Source organism: Triticum urartu, chromosome 6A, assembly GCF_056163025.1.
Source record: "Triticum urartu cultivar PI428250 chromosome 6A, HENAU_Tu73, whole genome shotgun sequence".
NCBI classification, from domain to species: domain Eukaryota; kingdom Viridiplantae; phylum Streptophyta; class Magnoliopsida; order Poales; family Poaceae; genus Triticum; species Triticum urartu.
In genome coordinates this window covers 412,708,367-412,727,150 of record NC_141878.1, presented here as the reverse complement: position 1 = coordinate 412,727,150, position 18,784 = coordinate 412,708,367, and the positions used below count along the sequence as shown (strand labels likewise).

The window sequence follows — 18,784 nt, the reverse complement described above, 5'->3', positions numbered from 1 at the left end:
AGAGATCGTGTACCCCCCCCCTTTACGGGATCCTCATCAATATGGACGTGGGTAACCCAATCGTGCCCGTTAGCATGTTTTCTCGATTAAAGGCGAGTCCCAAACGGTTACGGGGAGGGCTCCTGGTATTCAACCTCTTATAAAGAGACCAAGGCCTTACTCCTTTTTCCAATCTCAAACGAGTTCGCCCGTTGCCTCGAGTTCCAACACCCTAGGCTTCAGATTCCAGGAGCTTCGGACCTTCAACAATGTCCGGTTCCGACCTTCAAGGCCGATGGATACCCTCCACCGTCACGGAGGAGGATGTGCTAAAGTTGAGAGAGGCTAAGTTCCTGACCGCCGAAATTCCGCAAAGGTTGCCTGCTCAAGGGCAAGCTATTCCCAATCCCCAGCCCGGTGAGAGCGTAGTGTTCATGTCTCACTTCCTTCGGGGGTTAGGCTTCCCGATGGATCCCTTCGTGAGGGGGCTGCTGTTCTATTACGGGCTGGAATTTCATGACTTAGCTCCGGAGTCCATCCTCCATATTTCCTCATTCATCGTTGTGCGCGAAGCATTCCTCCGCGTTACTCCTCACTTCGGTTTATGGCTCAAGACTTTTGGAGTGGAGCCGAAGATCGAGGGACGGCACGCAGAGTGCGGAGGTGCTGTCATCAGTAAGAATGCTGATGCTCCATGGCCCGAGGGCTCCTTTCAAGAAGAGCTCGGCTTGTGGCAACGAGAATGGTTCTATATTACCGCTCCCAGGAGTGCCAAGTGGGCGGCGCCTCCTGCCTTTCGCTCGGGTCCCCCATCACGGCTAGCGTCATGGGTCAACAAAGGATTAGATTGGGGTTTGCCCAAAGACGTGCCCCTGTTACAGGGCCGAATTAAGGATCTCTTGTAAGGAGACCTTAGTTTGGTCAAGGTGACGCAGGTCATGTTGATTCGCCGAACATTGCCCGGCAAACGTCGCCCCCTTCGTCTGTGGGAGTTTAATCCGAATTTTATGGGCGCAACGCCCGCGGAGATGTATAAACTATTCTTCGGATCACAAGAGATGTGTCCGGATTCAACTGAGGACGCAGGCTTAAGCTGCAATCACCCGGATACTCAAGTAAGCAACCTTGTGCCGGACTTCCTATCCGTATAATTGTCATAAACTTGCCCCTAAAAGAGCCATCTTTTTAAACAGGAGTGGACAGCGAAGGCGAAGCTGATCAGGTGTCCGGCTCCCCTTCCTGAAACCAGGCTGGATCTTGTGCTAGTCAGGATGCTAGAGATAATGCCTTTGGAGGGGGAGGACAAGGAACCTACGGCCTCCTCGAAGGAGGCTGCTCCGAAGGGAGGAACCGACAATTCCTCTCCTAAAGGGAAGAAGAGAGCCGCCTCTGATGACCCAGAAACCATGGCCTCAAAACGGGGGAGAAAATCCTTGTCAGAGGGTCCGATGCTAGGGAGTTCCTTGGCCGGACTACGCCCTCAAGGGGATCAGCCCTCAAGCGAGCCGTAACTGGAGAAAAGATTTTCCTTTTGAGGGATGAGAGAAATCCTTGATTTTGCATCTGAGAAGATTTAACCGAAATTTTACCTTGTAGCTCGGACCTCAGGCCCTCGCAGCAGAGCTCGTCTTCGGGGGATCTTCTTCCGGAGATGATGGAGAGCGGAACACCTCCCCCTGCCGTGCCGCCCAGCGAGGCGGGCGACCCTGAGGTGTCGTCACGGAGGGTTTCTCCGAATACGGCAGGGATGGGAGGTGGCAGTGCGGCCCCCCGAAGTCCTCCGCGTCCGGCCTTCGAAAGAGGCCATAGGACAAGTCCGGCACCGTCTGGTGCTCGGCCGGAAGAACTAAAGATTCTGCTGGGGCGAGCTTCTATCTCAGAAGAGCACCGTGCCTTGATGGGCACGGTGATTGAAAGGATTTCATCCGTAGAAAGCGGATTGCATGAGGCCGTCAAAAGTTTACTGACGGGTTTTGAGGTACGTTAGGTAATGTACACTTTTGTCAGTTGCGCATAAATAAGATGCGCCTTGTGTAGATAGTAGCCCCTGAGACTCTGCGTGTTGTCAAGAAATGACATCACGTAGAGGATCATAGTTCCAGGTCTAAGATGTTGCCTTTGAATGTAGGTGGCGAGGTGTCCGGAATCAAGCCGGACTAATGATTTGGCCGAACTAAAGCGGCAACTGGACGTGGCAGATGCCGACATCGCGCTTGTCAACAAGCGGCTTGATGAGGCTCAAGGTATGTAATTCTTCGGGCGGCATCAGGTAAGAGGAGCTTCATGCCAGTGTCTTACAATGTGGGCGCTTGATGCAGATGGTACGGCCGCCGTGGAGAATCTTAGGGCAGAACTTGCCCGAGCTAAGGAGCAAGCCAGAAAAAGCGATGCGGCTACCAAGAAGGCCCTTGAAGAGCTGAGAGCCGAACAGGCTGCTCACTGCCGGAGCAAAGAGGAAATGGCCGAGATGGCCGAGAAGTTGAAGAGCGCTGCAGACCGTTGCGAACTTCTTGAGAAAGAAGACCGGGCGAGACAAAAGGATTTAGAGAAGGCCGTTGCCGATGCCAAGGACGCTCGCTCTGCTATGAGAGCTGCGAAAGAGGAGCTGCGTCAGGCCGAACAGATTGCGGCTGGAAAGCCCTTTATGCTGCGGAGGAAGTTTTGTGATCCGAAGTTTGCTCCGTTGGACCGGATGTGGAGTGTGAAGGACACCTATCTGGATTCGGCAACAAGTGCCGCTAATGTGACCGAACACTTTCGAGATCAGAAAGATTGCGAAGTGGAAAAGCTTTTCTGGTCGCAGTTTCATAATCCAGAGCGTCCACTGGCAGTGGATGATCGTTTGGCTCAATGGGCCAAACTGACTAGGTTGTCCGGACTTGCCATGAAGTACGTCATGGATCATCTGTGGCCGGGGAGCTCGGAGCCAAAGAGTTATTTCAGCTTGGTGCAGCAATTCCTTGACGCGGTGCCGCGTATAAATGCAATTAAGAGGTCAGCATGCATAGAGGGCGCTAGGATGGCTCTAGCCCGTGTTAAAACATACTGGGCAGAGATGGAGACCACCATTGTTGCGTCCCGAGATTCGGACCAAAGCCGAGTACCCTCCTAGCACTATTTTCAGGAAGTTCTTGAAGGCGCTCGTGTAATAGAGATGCAGTGCCCGAAAGATGCTATGTTATGATAGCATATGTAATTATGAAGTAATATTTTGATAAACTGTAGTGGCCTATTTTATACTTGTGCCTCCAAGTATTGTAAACACCTTCTATGCGGCCGTTTTAAGATATATATATATATATATATGTATAGAATCTGAAAGATGGCAGTCGTTGGCTTCAGCCCCCACGCACATAGTGCGGGGGTGCTCGCAGAAGACGCATTTTCACACTTAACCCAACGTCTTGGTCCTACAAAGGAGGTGATAGCGCAGCGGGCCAAGCAACCGGACTATAATGCTTTAACACTTTCACTTAGCCATAGGAGTTTGAAAATGAGACTCTTTAGGTAGCTCCTTGGTGGCAACTGCGCTCGTCCGAATTCGAGGCGCGTATGTGCCTGACCGGGAAGCGGTCCTTCATTAAAGCGGAGGAATCTGATAGATTTCGATTGGTCATCGAGTGGCTGACCAGTCTCATGCTACATCATGACAGTCAGTTTTCGGCTTTCTCTACTGAGGTGCTCGCCCTGGCCGAACCGGGGGCACAGTCGCAGTAGTTCTCCTGGTGCTACCTTAGCCGATAGAGCGGAACGTAAGGTAGCCGAACTCAGGAGCCGGGCAACCCAACCTTTGACCAAAGACATGATTCGGAGCTGATGCATATAATGCCAAAACTCGCGACGCCGAACACTCCCTAAGGTGTTCGGTCTTTATGAGTGCAGGCCAAACAACACTCTTTATTGAAAAAGCCCCTAGTGTCCAGGTACGTGCAAAAATTCTGACGTGGCCACATGCCAAGACGCCAGCCTCCTCCTTGGTTATATTAGAAAGAAAAACCAGGGGATGTATAGCAACAAGAGACAGTAAAAAAGGTTTACGCAGGGTCTTAATCTAAAAAGAATCCTTTAGGACGGGTCCCTACTGCACGTCTGCGCCTGTGTCTCCGTTGTGCCGTATCCTGGACGGGCGCCGCACGACGTTCATCTGTAAAAGAGAGGAACTGAGTTGAAAAACGGGTCGTGCCGAATTTTTTTTAAAATAAGCAAAGTATAAAGTAAGATATGTAAGTTTGAGCTTTATTGTCTCTTATTGTATATGCATGGAGCCCCTTGTGCGGGGGTATATGGCTTCTAGGCCTGCATCAATGATGATTTTGCATCGAACTCGTCCATCCGCGTTCGTGGTCTTTAAATGACCTATTTTGAAGTTTTTTGGCTGGTGAGGCCATTTTGCTGTGGGGCTGTTAAAGCAGCCGCACTGTCCTCCGCTTGGGGAGGCGCATTTTAGTGCTTCCCCATCAAAGAGATGATGCCTCGTGGGCCGGGCATCTTAAGCGTAAGAGATGCATAATGTGGTATTGCGTTAAATCGAGCGAAAGCTTCACGTCCCAGTAGTGCTTGATAGCGACTTGAGAACGGGACGACGTGGAAGGTCAGCTTTTCGCGGCGGAGGTTATCGGCAGAGCCGAATGTGACTGTGAGCCGAAGAAAACCCGTACAATGGGTGCCCGGACCAGGTATTACCCCTTGAAAGGAGGTTTTTCTGCGGCGGATTCTTGCTGGGTTTATCCCCATGTGCTGTATTGTATCCTGATATATCAGGTTTAGTCCGCTGCCGCCGTCCATAAGGACATTTGAAAACTTGAGTCCGCCAATTATTGGATCAAGTATCAAGGCAGTCCATCCTACATTCCTGATATTCCTAGAATAATCTAGCTGATCGAAGGTGATCGGTTTTGACAACCAGTGGCAGGATCCTTTGGGGATGGGCCGTGTGGTGCGTACCTTTACGGGCACCGCACGTTTTGTTATGTGAAGTGAGTTCACTGTTTTTACTTCTTGTGGGAAGTTCTTTTGTTTCCTGGTGCTCTGCTGTTGGGGTTCGTCCTCGTCTTTGCTTGGTATGTCGAGCCCCTTGTGTTCCGCATTGAGTCTGCCGGATTGTTTGAAGACCCAACAGTCTCTGTGGGTATGGTTAGCAGGCTTCCCGGGAGTACTGTGTATCTGACATATCCTGTCCAGGATTTTATTTAGATTGGATGGATCGTCCCTGTTATCCTGGGGGCGATTTTTCCTGATTTTGTCGTGAGCCTTTGAATCCAGCATTGACTGCCGTGCTCTTCGGACTTTTGTCCTTAGTCCGGCGACGGTCCTTGTTGCGTCGCGGTCTTCCATTTCCATCCCTGGTTTCGGATGTACTTGGGTCGCTGGGGCTGCACCTTGCCAACCAGCTGTCCTCCCCTGCACAAAAGCGGGTCATGAGGCTTGTTAGTGCGGCCATTGTTCTTGGCTTTTCTTGGCCGAGGTGTCTGGCGAGCCATTCGTCTCGGACGTTATGTATGAAAGCTGCTAAGGCTTAGGTGTCCGGACAGTCGACTATCTGATTCTTTTTAGTGAGGAATCTATTCCAGAACTGCCGAGCTGATTCTCCGGGTTGTTGAGTTATGTGACAAAGATCGTCTGCATCCGGAGGGCGGACATAGGTCCCTTGAAAGTTTGCTCGGAAAGCATCCTCGAGCCCTTCCCAGCTTCCAATTGAGTTTTTGGGAAGGCTTTTAAGCCAATGCCGGGCTGGCCCTTTAAGCTTAAGGGGTAGCTATTTTATGGCGTGGAGATCATCTCCTCTAGCCATGTGTATGTGGAGGATATAATCCTCGATCCAGACTCTAGGGTCTGTTGTTCCATCGTATGCCTCTATGTTTACGGGTTTGAATCCCTCGGGGAATTCATAGTCCAGGACCTCATCGGTGAAACATAGGGGGTGTGCGGCACCCCTGTATTTGGGTATGCCGGATTCTGATGATGGCTTCATAGCGTTGCTTACGAGAGCTTGCTTTCTTGGCCCGTAAATGGACCTGACTCGGCCATGATGCGAATCCTTAGGAGGGTCGCATGCCGATTTAGGTGCGGCGCCGCTTGTTGCTTTATGGGGTCGTCTATCCGACCGTGTGGCTTTTTCATTTTTTGAATGCGAGGGCTCTGAGGCCTCTTCGTCGAATTCATGCATTAGCTTTCTTTTCGGATAGCTTTTAGTGCGGTGACTGTCGCCGTACTTATCTGTGGCATTGATTACCTTGCTCCATCTGATCCGGAGTGCATCTTCCGCTGTTTTTAGCTTCTGCTTCTGCTTTTTTAGGCTGCGTGCAGTTGTAACGAGCCTCTCATGGAGATTCTTCTGCTCCATAGGTTTATTTGGCGTGAGGTCGTTCGGAATGCCGTTTCCGCCGGGGGAGGGATGTTCGGTTTCTCTATCCGTGTTGCCCTGTTCGAACGGTTGCTCTAAGGCCTGTTCGTCGTCGACCGGCTCGTCCTGCTCTATGGCTGGGTTTTTGTCGAGGCGGGGCTTGGGCCGGCGTTTGCGCCGACGCCTTGATTGCTTTTCGGGGGGTCGATCTCTTGTCCTATCCCCTTTTTCCTCGTTGTCGCTTCCCTTAGGGGTGTCCATGTACACATCGTGAGATGGGGTGGCTGTCCAATGCCCTATGGGCGTTGGTTCGTCGATATCTCCTCCATCGTCATCCATGCTGTCGATGTCTTCGGAGCCGAAGTCAGGCATGTCGGTTAGATCGTCGACAGTGGCTACGAAGTGGGTGGTGGGTGGGTTTTGAATTTCCTCACCGTCCGTATCCCACCCTTGCTGACCGTAGTCTGGCCAGGGCTCTCCTGATAAAGAGAGAGACTTAAGAGAATTCAGGATGTCGCCAAAAGGCGAATGCTGAAAGATGTCCGCTGCGGTGAATTCCATTACCGGCGCCCAATCGCATTCGATTGGCAGGGGCGCGGGGGGCTCGGAGTTCGGAGAGGAATCCGGCTCCTCGGAGTCACGGGCCATGCGGAGTGTGGGGCTGGAGTTCGGCTCGATCGCCTCTGAGATCGCAGCCCCTGAGGCAGCATCCAACCGCTGATCCTCGATTGGCGCAGTAGGTTCCGAATCAATGGTCGAAACTGGTGCGTGTGCGGCCTCCAAGGCACTGTTCGGCGGCAGAGCTATATCATGCCCATCGAGACAGTGTGGCACGCTTGGCTATGGCTCGAATCCGTCGAAGATCAAGTCTCCGCGGATGTCAGACATGTAGTTTAGGCTTCCAAACCTGACCTGATGGCCAGGGGCGTAGCTTCCGATCTGCTCAAGGTGGCCAAGCGAATTGGCCCGCAGTGCGAAGCCGCCGAGGACGAAGATCTGTCCGGGGAGGAAAGTCTCACCCTGGACCGCATCGTTGTTGAAGATCAAAGGAGCCATCGGGCCTAAAGGCGACGACACAGAGGAACTCTTAATGAAAGCACCAATGTCGGTGTCAAAACCGGCGGATCTCGGGTAGGGGGTCCCGAACTGTGCGTCTAGGCCGGATGGTAACAGGAGACAGGGGACACTTTGTTTTACCCAGGTTCGGGCCCTCTCGATGGAGGTAATACCCTACTCCTTCTTGACTAATATTGATGATATGGGTAGTACAAGAGTAGATCTACCACGAGATCAAGGAGGCTAAAACCCTAGAAGCTAGCCTGTGGTATGATTGTTGTGTATGGAGTTGATCCTCTACGGACTACAACCCTCCGGTTTATATAGACACCGGATAGGGTTAGGGTTACACAGAGTCGGTTACAATGGTAGGAGATCTTGAATATCGCATCGCCAAGCTTGCCTTCCACGCCAAGGAAAGTCCCATCCGGACACGGGACGAAGTCTTCAATCTTATATCTTCATAGTCCAGGAGTCCGGCTGAAGGTATAGTCCGGCTATCTGAACACCCCCTAATACAGGACTCCCTCAGCAGCGCCGACGGATTTGGCCGCATCCCCTGGGTTCCCTCCACCCCTAGGAGATTCCAATACCAACTAGAGTCGAGCAATCGACTGCCTTGTCCCCGGTAAGCTACATTGAACAGAATTCATCTCAGGGCCGTGTTTGATGGAATTCTTCTAAGGTAATTGTTTTCTTTTTCATTTTTTCTTGTGGCATAGGAGTTTTTGTGATGTACAATGTTGTGTTGTGTAGATGAGTTTGATTCAATCCTCTTCGTGGGATGATTCCTTCTCCAAAGAGGAAGATGAGTGGGACAAAGATGAGGACATTGCCATGCTCATTGTTCTCCACATTCAGAAGAACAAGTGGCTGAAGTGTGGTGGTTCTGTTGTTGGTCGTGAGGTGATTCGTAGGAGGAAAGATGGGCACAATAGGCTCATGCATTATTATTTCTATGCAAATCCGGTGTATCCAGAGTGATATTTTTTACGCCGGTTTTGAATGGCCCTGGATTTTTTCCTCCACATTGCCAACTACATCAAAGAGCATGATCAATTCCCATGCAGAGGAGGAATTATGCCAGAGATGTTGGACATAATACTACCCAAAAGGTGATTTCGACATTGCACATCCATATAGTATTCCTGTAGATTTGATTGATGACCACTGGGCAATGGGTGAGAGCACTTTCATCGAGTGTGTGAAGCAATTTGCAATGGTGGTGGTTGAAGTGTTTGGGCTAGAGTATTTGAGAGCACCCAATGCTCAAGACACTCACATGCTTTTGAAGATGAACAAAAAAGGTGGGTTTCTAGGTATGTTCAGCTCAATTGATTGCATGCACCGGAGGTGGAAGAATTGACCTATGACAAACATGGACAGTTCAAAGGTCATGAAGGATGTCATCATCATTCTTGAATCCGTGGAAGATCAGGAGCCATGGTTTTGGCATGCCTATTTTGGAATGCCTGGATCATGCAATGATATTAGTGTGCTCCACTGATCACTCTTTGCACATTTAGCCAATGGGGAATCACTGCCGGTGTAGTTTCAAGCAAATGATCACACATACAACATGGCTATTACCTAGCGGATGGGACACATCCAAAGTAGACAACCTTTGTGAAGTCAATTCCATGCCCACAAGGTAAGAAGCAACTTCAATTCCATAATACTCATGCAGCCGCTAGGAAGGATGTGAAGAGGGCATTTGTGATTTTACAAGACTAACTTGCTATTGTGCAAGGACCGGCTCAGTTCTGCGATCAAGAAATCATTTGGTACACCATGACTGCCGGCATGATCTTGCACAACATGATCATTGAGTATGAGTGTGACCAAGATTTGCATTACTCCTACTATGACTTCATGGGAAGGGTGGTGCACCCAATTAGAAGGTGTTGGAGAAGGATACGGGGGTATCCCAGCCGGCTTGGAGTATACGTCAAGCAATGGATATTGAGTCCTAGTTGTGTACGTATTGTAACCTAATTGTAACTCATGTGCTGTACATATATATATGGAGGCTGGGGCATGCAGTAAAGCACCTCAGATCATTATTTACATGGTATCAGACACCGGGCCACGATCTCCCTAAACCCCAACCTCCCCGATCCAACTCTCGATCTCTCCCCATGGCTACGGCCACCGAACTCCAGAAGCTCAAAGCCGAGCTCAAGGAGCGCGAGTCCCTTCTCAGAACTTGCCAAGAAGAGCTTGGCCGGCGTCTTGCCGAGTCAGGAAAAGCCCCAACTACCACCCAAAATCCCTCCTCATATGTAGCTTCCCTAAAACCTAATGTCGCCATAACCCTAGACATCCATGACTCCAACTACATCAAGTGGCGCGAGCTGGTTCTTGTTGCCCTCCGTCGCTATGGCCTCACCCACCATGTCACCAGCGACGGCGTGGCCACACCATCTGATACTTCGCCCACCTCTGATTAGGCACGTGACGCCTTCACTGTCCTCTCGTGGATCTACGGCTCGATCTCCATCGAGCTCTTCGGCATCATCATGGCACCCGGGTCTACGGCGTGGTAGATCTAGGACTCCATCGCCAACCTCTTCCACGACAACAAGAAAAGCCCCGCCCTTGCTCTGGATGCGGAATTCCGCAACACACCTCAAGGCGACATGTCATTCCATGATTACTGCACCAAGCTCAAGTCTCTCGCCGACGCTCTGGGCGACGTTGGTGAGACGGTTTCCGACGAGACGCTCGTCCTGACGGTGCTTCGCGGCCTCAACGAGCAGTACAACCATCTTCTCTCCTTCCTGCCATATCAGGTCTCGTTCCCTTCCTTCCTGCAGACTCGCTCCGCACTTATCCTTGAGAAAACCCAGAAGAAGACCGATGTGAAGCATGCGTCTGCCACGACACTCTGTGCAACTGGCAACAATGTCCTCCCTCATGGCGGAGCATTGGCACCACCACCTCCGCCTCCTGCTGACCATGGCTCCAACTCCAACACTGGCCGTGGCGGTGGCTACGGAGGCCGACGTGTATGCGGTGGTGGTCGTGGCCGAGGACGCGACAACAACAACCCCTGGATGTTCAATCCTTGGACTGGTCTCCCAACTCGGGCCGGCCAACAGCAGCAACAGTCCTCACCACCAACATGGCAGCAGCCTCCCACCGCACCATGGCAGCCACATTGGTGCGCTCCTGGTGTCCTGGGTCCCTCCTCCAAGCATACACGACATATGGGCATCCATAGCTTCCTCGTGGTGCGCCCCCAGCTCCACCGGCACGCCTCACCAGAATCTGGACCCTGCTCTGGTAACTGCTCTCCAGAACCTGCAGCTCCACGGAAATCAAGAATGGGTCCTGGACACTGGCGTCTCATCTCATATGGCATCCGACTATGGTACACTCTCCTCTATTACTCCCACTTCCTCACGTAAAATAACAGTCGGCAACGGCGCATCTCTCCTTGCTACTTGATAAATCTCCAACGTATCTATAATTTTTGATTGTTCCATGCTATTATATTATCTGTTTTGGATGTTTATGGGCTTTATTAAACACTTTTATATTATTTTTTTGACTAACATAATAACCCAGAGCCTAGTGCCAGTGCCAGTTTCTGTTTTTTCCTTGTTTTAGAGTATCGCAGAAAAGGAAAATCAAACGGAGTCCAATTTACCTGAAACTTCACGGAACTTATTTTTGGAACAGAAGCAATCCAGGAGACTTGGAGTAGACGCGAGGGAAGCTTCGAGGGAGGCACGAGGCAGGGAGGCGCGCCATACCCCCTTGGGCGTGCCCCCACCCTCGTGGCTCCCCTGACCGACTTCTTTTGCCTATATATGTCCATATACCCTAAAAACAACGGAGAGCGGAATAGATCGGGAGTTCCGCCGCCAGAAGCCTCCGTAGCCACCGAAAACCAATCTAGACCCGTTCTGGCACCCTGCCGGAGGGGAGAATCCCTCTCCGGTGGCCACCTTCATCATCCCGGAGCTCTCCATGACGAGGAGGGAGTAGTTCTCCCTCGGGGCTGAGGGTATGTACCAGTAGCTATGTGTTTGATCTCTCTCTCTCTCATGTTCTTGAGCTGATACGATCTTGATGTATCGCGAGCTTTGCTATTATATTTGGATCTTATGATGTTTCTCCCCCTCTACTCTCTTGTGATGAATTGAGTTTTCCCTTTGAAGTTATCTTATCGGATTGAGTCTTTAAGGATTTGAGAACACTTGATGTATGTCTTGCATGTGCTTATCTGTGGTGACAATGGGATATCACGTGATCCACTTGATGTATGTTTTGGTGATCAATTTGCGAGTTCCGTGACCTCGTGAACATATGCATAGGGATTGGCACACGTTTTTGTCTTGACTCTCTGGTAGAAACTTTGGGGCACTCTTTGAAGTTCTTTGTATTGGTTGAATAGATGAATCTGAGATTGTGTGATGCATATCATATAATCATACCCACAGATACTTGAGGTGACATTGGAGCATCTAGGTGACATTAGGGTTTTGGTTGATTTGTGTCTTAAGGTGTTATTCTAGTACGAACTCTATGATAGATTGAACGGAAAGAATAGCTTCGTGTTATTTTACTACGGACTCTTGAATAGATCGATCAAAAAGGATAACTTTGAGGTGGTTTCGTACCCTACCATAATCTCTTCATTTGTTCTCCGCTATTAATGACTTTGGAGTGACTCTTTGTTGCATGTTGAGGGATAGTTATATGATCCAATTATGTTATTATTGTTGAGAGGACTTGCACTAGTGAAAGTATGAACCCTAGGCCTTGTTTCAACGCATTGCAATACCGTTTGTGCTCACTTTTACCACTTGATACCTTGCTGTTTTTATATTTTCAGATTACAAAAACCATTATCTACTATCCATATTGCACCTGTATCACCATCTCTTCGCCGAACTAGTGCACCTATACAATTTACCATTGTATTGGGTGTGTTGGGGACACAAGAGACTCTTTGTTATTTGGTTGCAGGGTTGCTTCAGAGAGACCATCTTCATCGTACACCTCCCACGAATTGATAAACCTTAGGTCATCCACTTGAAGGAAATTTGCTACGGTCCTACAAATCTCTGCACTTGGAGGCCCAACAATGTCTATAAGAAGAAGGTTGTGTAGTAGACATCAAGCTCTTTTCTGGCGCCATTTCCGGGGAGGTTAGCGCTTGAAGGTATATCTTTAGATCTTGCAATTGAATCTTTTTGTTTCTTGTTTTATCACTACTTTAGTTTATAAAAGAAAATTAAAAATGGAATTTAGGATACCTCATATGCTTCATCTTTTTAATGTCTTTCATGAAAATAAGGATTCCGATGATTGTGCCAAAGTGTTAGAAGAAGAATGCATTAGAATGTTTGGCACTAAATCTTTGGATGATGAGCGTGATTGCAATGTTGTTAGTATGAATTCTTTCAATATCCATGATGCTAATGATATGCAAAGCCACAAGCTTGGGGATGCTATGTTTGATGAAGATGGTATTTTTAGCCTCCAAATTTTGATATGCAAATTTGTTATGATGATATCATGCCTCCTACTTATGATGATTATATTGATGAAAGTGGGTTTGGAAGATTGTCAACTTTAGGAAGTAGTAATCCCACTATTTTGGAGGATGTTGAATCTTATTGTGATAATTATGAAAGTGGATTTGGAGGGGTCATGACTTTATTTAGTAACGATTCCACTATCTTGGAAGAGGTTTCAATCGATTATGATGAGAACAAAGTTGCTACCTATGATGATTATTGTGATGATACTTATGCTATAAAAAGTAGTGATGATTATATCTATAAAACTTGTCATGATTATGATTACCCCCTTTCTGAACATTACTCTTTTAATATGGAAACAATTTATAGTATTCGAGTTTCTTATGATACTCCCACTATTCTGAATGAGAAGAATTTTGCTTATGTGGAGAGTAATAAAATTTCTATGCTTGTAGATCATGAAAAGAATGCTTTATGTGATAGTTATATTGTTGAATTCATTCATGATGCTACTGAAAATTATTATGCGGGTGGAATATATGCTCGTAGGAATTGCAATAATATCAAGTTTCCTCTCTATGTGCTTAAAATCTTGAAGTTATGCTTGTTTTGCTTTCCTATGCAAGTTTATTCATGTCCCCATAAGTTGTTTGCTCACAAAATCTCTATGCATAGGAAGTGGGTTAGACTTAAATGTGCTAGTCATATTCTTCGTGATGCTCTCTTTATGTTACAATTCTTGTCTTTCATGTGAGCATCGTTGAAATCATCATGCCTAGCTAGGGGCGTTAAACGATAGCGCTTGTTGGGAGGCAACCCAATTTTATTTTTGCTGCTTTCTTTTTGTTCCTGTTTAGTAATAGATTAATCATGTATCCTCTGTTATGATTGTGTTTTTTATGTTTTAATTAGTGTTTTTTGCCAAGTAATGCCTTTAGGATCTTCTTGGGTGATTGTTATTTGATCTTGTTGTAAAAAATAGAAAGTATGCGCTCACGAGAATAATTTTCATTTTTACCAGAGAGAGATAAAATACCAATTACACTTGCAGTAGATTAATAAACAAATTGCCTAGGACTTCCTAATTTCTCAGGATTTTTAGAGTTACAGAAGTATTCGAAACCTACAGATTACTACAGACTGTTCTGTTTTTGACAGATTCTGTTTTCTATGTGTCGTTTTCTTATTTTGATGAATCTATGAGTAGTATCGGAGGATATGAACCATATAGAGGTTGGAATACGGTAGATATTATACCAATATGACTTTAGAATGAGTTCACAACAGTACCTAAGTGGTGATTTATTTTCTTATACTAACGGAGCTTATGAGTTTTCTGTTAAGTTTTGTGTTGTGAAGTTTTCAAGTTTTGGGTGAAGATTCGATGGACTATGGAATAAGGAGTGGCAAGAGCCTAAGATTGGGGATGCCCAAGGCACCCCATGGTAATATTCAAGGACAACCAAGAGCCTAAGCTTGGGGATGCCCCGGAAGGCATCCCCTCTTTCGTCTTCATTCACCGGTAACTTTACTTGGAGCTATATTTGTATTCACCACATGATATGTGTTTTGCTTGGAGCGTCATTTTATTTTCTTTTGTTTTTCTTGCTGTTTGAATAAATACCAATATCATAAATTATTAAATGTTAGAGAGTCTTCATATGGCTGCATAATTATTCGACTACTCATTGATCTTCACTTATACCTTTCGGAGTAGTTTGTCATTTGCTCTAGTGCTTCACTTATATCTTTTTAGAGCACGGTGGTGGTTTTATTTTGAAGAAATAATTGAACTCTCATGCTTCACTTATATTATTTTGAGAGTCCTTTAGAACAACATGGCAATAATAAAAACTTTCATATAAGTGCATTGAATACTAAGAGAAGTTTGATACTTGATGATTGTTTTGAGATATGGAGATGGTGATATTAGAGTCATGTTAGTTGAGTAGTTGTGAATTTTAGAAATACTTGTGTTTAAGTTTGTGATTCCTGTAGCATGCACGTATGGTGAACCGCTATGTGATGAAGTCGGAGCATGATTTATTTATTGATTGTCTTCCTTATGAGTGGCGGTCGGGGACGAGCGATGGTCTTTTCCTACCAATCTATCCCCCTAGGAGCATGCGCGTAGTACTTTGTGTCGATGACTAATAGATTTTTGCAATAATTATGTGAGTTCTTTATGACAAATGTTGAGTCCATGGATTATACGCACTCTCACCCTTCCACCATTGCTAGCCTCTTCGGTACCATGCATTGCCCTTTCTCACCTTGAGAGTTGGTGCAAACTTCGCTAGTGCATCCAAACCCCGTGATACGATACGCTCTATCACACATAAAGCTCCTTATATCTTCCTCAAAACAGCCATCATACCTACCTATTATGGCATTTCCATAGCCATTCCGAGATATATTGCCATGCAACTTTCCACCGTTCCGTTGATTATGACACGCATCATCATTGTCATATTGCCTTGCATGATCATGTAGTTGACATCGTATTTGTGGCAAAACCACCGTTCATAATTCTTTCATACATGTCACTCATGAGTCATTGCACATGCCGGTACACCGCCGGAGGCATTCATATAGAGTCATATCTTGTTCTAGTATCGAGTTGTAATCTTTGACTTGTAAATAAATAAATAGAAGTGTAATGATCATCATTCATAGAGCATTGTCCCCAAAAAAAGAGAAAGGCCAAAAAAAGAAGGCCCAAAAAAAGGGGCAATGCTACTATCATTTTTTCCACACTTGTGCTTCAAAGTAGCACCATGATCTTTATGATAGAGAATCTCTTGTTTTGTCATTTTCATACACTAGTGGGAATATTTCATTATAGAACTTGGCTTGTATATTCCAATAATGGGCCTCCTCAAGTGCCCTAGGTCTTCGTGAGCAAGCAAGTTGGATGCACACCCACTTAGTTTATTTTGTTGAGCTTTCATACACTTATAGCTCTAGTGCATCCGTTGCATGGCAATCCCTACTCACTCACATTGATATCTATTGATGGGCATCTCCATAGCCCGTTGATACGCCTAGTTGATGTGAGACTATCTTCTCCTTTTTGTCTTCTCCACAACCACCATTCTATTCCACCTATAGTGCTATATCCATGGCTCACGCTCATGTATTGCGTGAAGATTGAAAAAGTCTGAGAACACCAAAAGTATGAAACAATTGCTTGGCATGTCATCGTGGTTGTGCATGATTTAAATACTTTGTGTGGTGAAGATGGAGCATAGCCAGACTATATGATTTTGTAGGGATAGCTTTCTTTGGCCATGTTATTTTGATGAGACATGATTACTTTGTTAGTATGCTTGAAGTATTATTATTTTTATGTCAATATTAAACTTTTGTCTTGAATCTTATGGATCTGAACATTCATGCCACAATAAATAGAATTACTTAGAGAAATATGTTAGGTAGCATTCCACATCAAAAATTCTGTTTTTATAATTTACCTACTCGAGGGCGAGCAGGAATTAAGCTTGGGGATGCTGATACGTCTCCAACGTATCTATAATTTTTGATTGTTCCATGCTATTATATTATCTGTTTTGGATGTTTATGGGCTTTATTAAACACTTTTATATTATTTTTGGGACTAACCCATTAACCCAGAGCCCAGTACCGGTTTCTATTTTTTTCCTTGTTTTAGAGTATCGCAGAAAAGGAAAATCAAAGGGAGTCCAATTGAACTGAAACTTCACGGAACTTACTTGGGAATGGAAGCAATCCAGGAGACTTGGAGTAGACGTGAGGGAAGCTTCGAGGGAGGCACGAGGCAGGGAGGGCGCCCTACCCCCCTGGGCGCACCCCCACCCTCGTGGGACCCTCGTGGCTCCCCTGACCGACTTCTTTCACCTATATATGTCCGTATACCCTAAAAACATCGGAGAGCAGAATAGATCGGGAGTTATGCCGCCAGAAGCCTCCGTAGCCACCAAAAACCCAGTTTAGACCCGTTCTGGCACCCTGCCAGAGGGGGGAATCCCTCTCCGGTGGCCATCTTCATCATTCTGGAGCTCTCCATGACGAGGAGGGAGTAGTTCTCCCTCGGGGCTGAGGGTATGTACCAGTAGGTATGTGTTTGATCTCTCTCTCTCTCATGTTCTTGAGGTGATACGATCTTGATGTATCGCGAGCTTTGCTATTATATTTGGATCTTATGATGTTTCTCCCCCTCTACTCTCTTGTGATGAATTGAGTTTTCCCTTTGAAGTTATCTTATCGGATTGAGTCTTTAAGGATTTGAGAACACTTGATGTATGTCTTGCATGTGCTTATCTGTGGTGACAATGGGATATCACGTGATCCACTTGATGTATGTTTTGGTGATCAACTTGCGAGTTCCGTGACCTCGTGAACTTGTGCATAAGGGTTGGCACACGTTTTCGTCTTGACTCTCCGGTAGAAACTTTGGGGCACTCTTTGATGTTCTTTGTGTTGATTGAATATATGAATATGAGATTGTGTGATCCATGTCGTATAATCATACCCACGGATACTTGAGGTGACATTGGAGTATCCAGGTGACATTAGGGTTTTGGTTGATTTGTGTCTTAAGGTGTTATTCTAGTACGAACTCTATGATAGATTGAACGGAAAGAATAGCTTCGTGTTATTTTACTACGGACTCTTGAATAGATCGATCATAAAGGATAACTTTGAGGTGGTTTCATACCCTACCATAATCTCTTCGGTTGTTCTCCGCTATTAGTGACTTTGGAGTGACTCTTTGTTGCATGTTGAGGGATAGTTATATGATCCAATTATGTTATTATTGTTGAGAGGATTTGCACTAGTGAAAGTATGAACCCTAGGCCTTGTTTCAACGCATTGCAATACCGTTTGTGCTCACTTTTACCACTTGCTACCTTGCTGTTTTTACATTTTCAGATTACAATAACCATTATCTACTATCCATATTTCACTTGTATCACTATCTCTTCGCCGAACTAGTGCACCTATACAATTTACCATTGTATTGGGTGTGTTGGGGACACAAGAGACTCTTTGTTATTTGGTTGCAGGGTTGCTTGAGAGAGACCATCTTCATCCTATGCCTCCCACGGATTGATAAACCTTAGGTCATCCACTTGAGGGAAATTTGTTACTGTCCTACAAACCTCTGCACTTGGAGGCCCAACAACGTCTACAAGAAGAAGGTTGTGTAGTAGACATCACTACTCACACCGGTTCATCCACCCTTTTCTCCTCCTCCTCTAAACCCTTTTATCTTCATAATATTCTTGTTGTTCCTCATATTATCAAAAACCTTATATCTGTTAGACAATTCACCATTGGTAACCTTTGTTCTATCGAGTTTGATCCGTATGGTTTTTCTGTGAAGGATCTTCTCACCAAGACTGTGATTCTTCGATGCAATAGCTTCGGCTCCTTCTACACACTCTGCAGTCCGACCCAAGCTCAAGCCGTACTCGCCGGCACCCTCACCGACCTTTGGCATCGCTGGCTTGGACATCCTGGCCATCATACTATGTCCCGCCTTCAGCAACGTCAACACATACCACCCAATAAATCATCGTTAACACTTTTTCATGCTTGTCAATTAGGCCGCCATGTTAGATTACCGTTTTACTGTTTGATGTCATCTAGTATTAAACCTTTTCAACCATTACACTGTGATTTATGGACATCTCTGATTCCCAGTTCTTCGGGTTTTTGCTACTATCTTATTATTGTTGACGATTATATGCATTACTTTTGGAGTTCTCCTTTACATAAGAAATCTGATGTCCATGCTACCTTCCTCGCCTTCCACGCCTATGCTCAAACTCAGTTCAATCTTCGTATCCTTTCTATCCAATGTGACAATGGCCGAGAATTTAACAACACCAAACTTAATCTCTTTTGCTCCACCCATGGCATCATCCTC

At 46.4% G+C, this 18,784-nt stretch overlaps 1 pseudogene; it reads left to right on the top strand.

The window, feature by feature from the left end:
- Positions 1–9,516: 9,516 nt before the first annotated feature.
- On the top strand, positions 9,517–18,276 carry LOC147965469 (uncharacterized; annotated as a pseudogene).
- Positions 18,277–18,784: the final 508 nt, after the last annotated feature.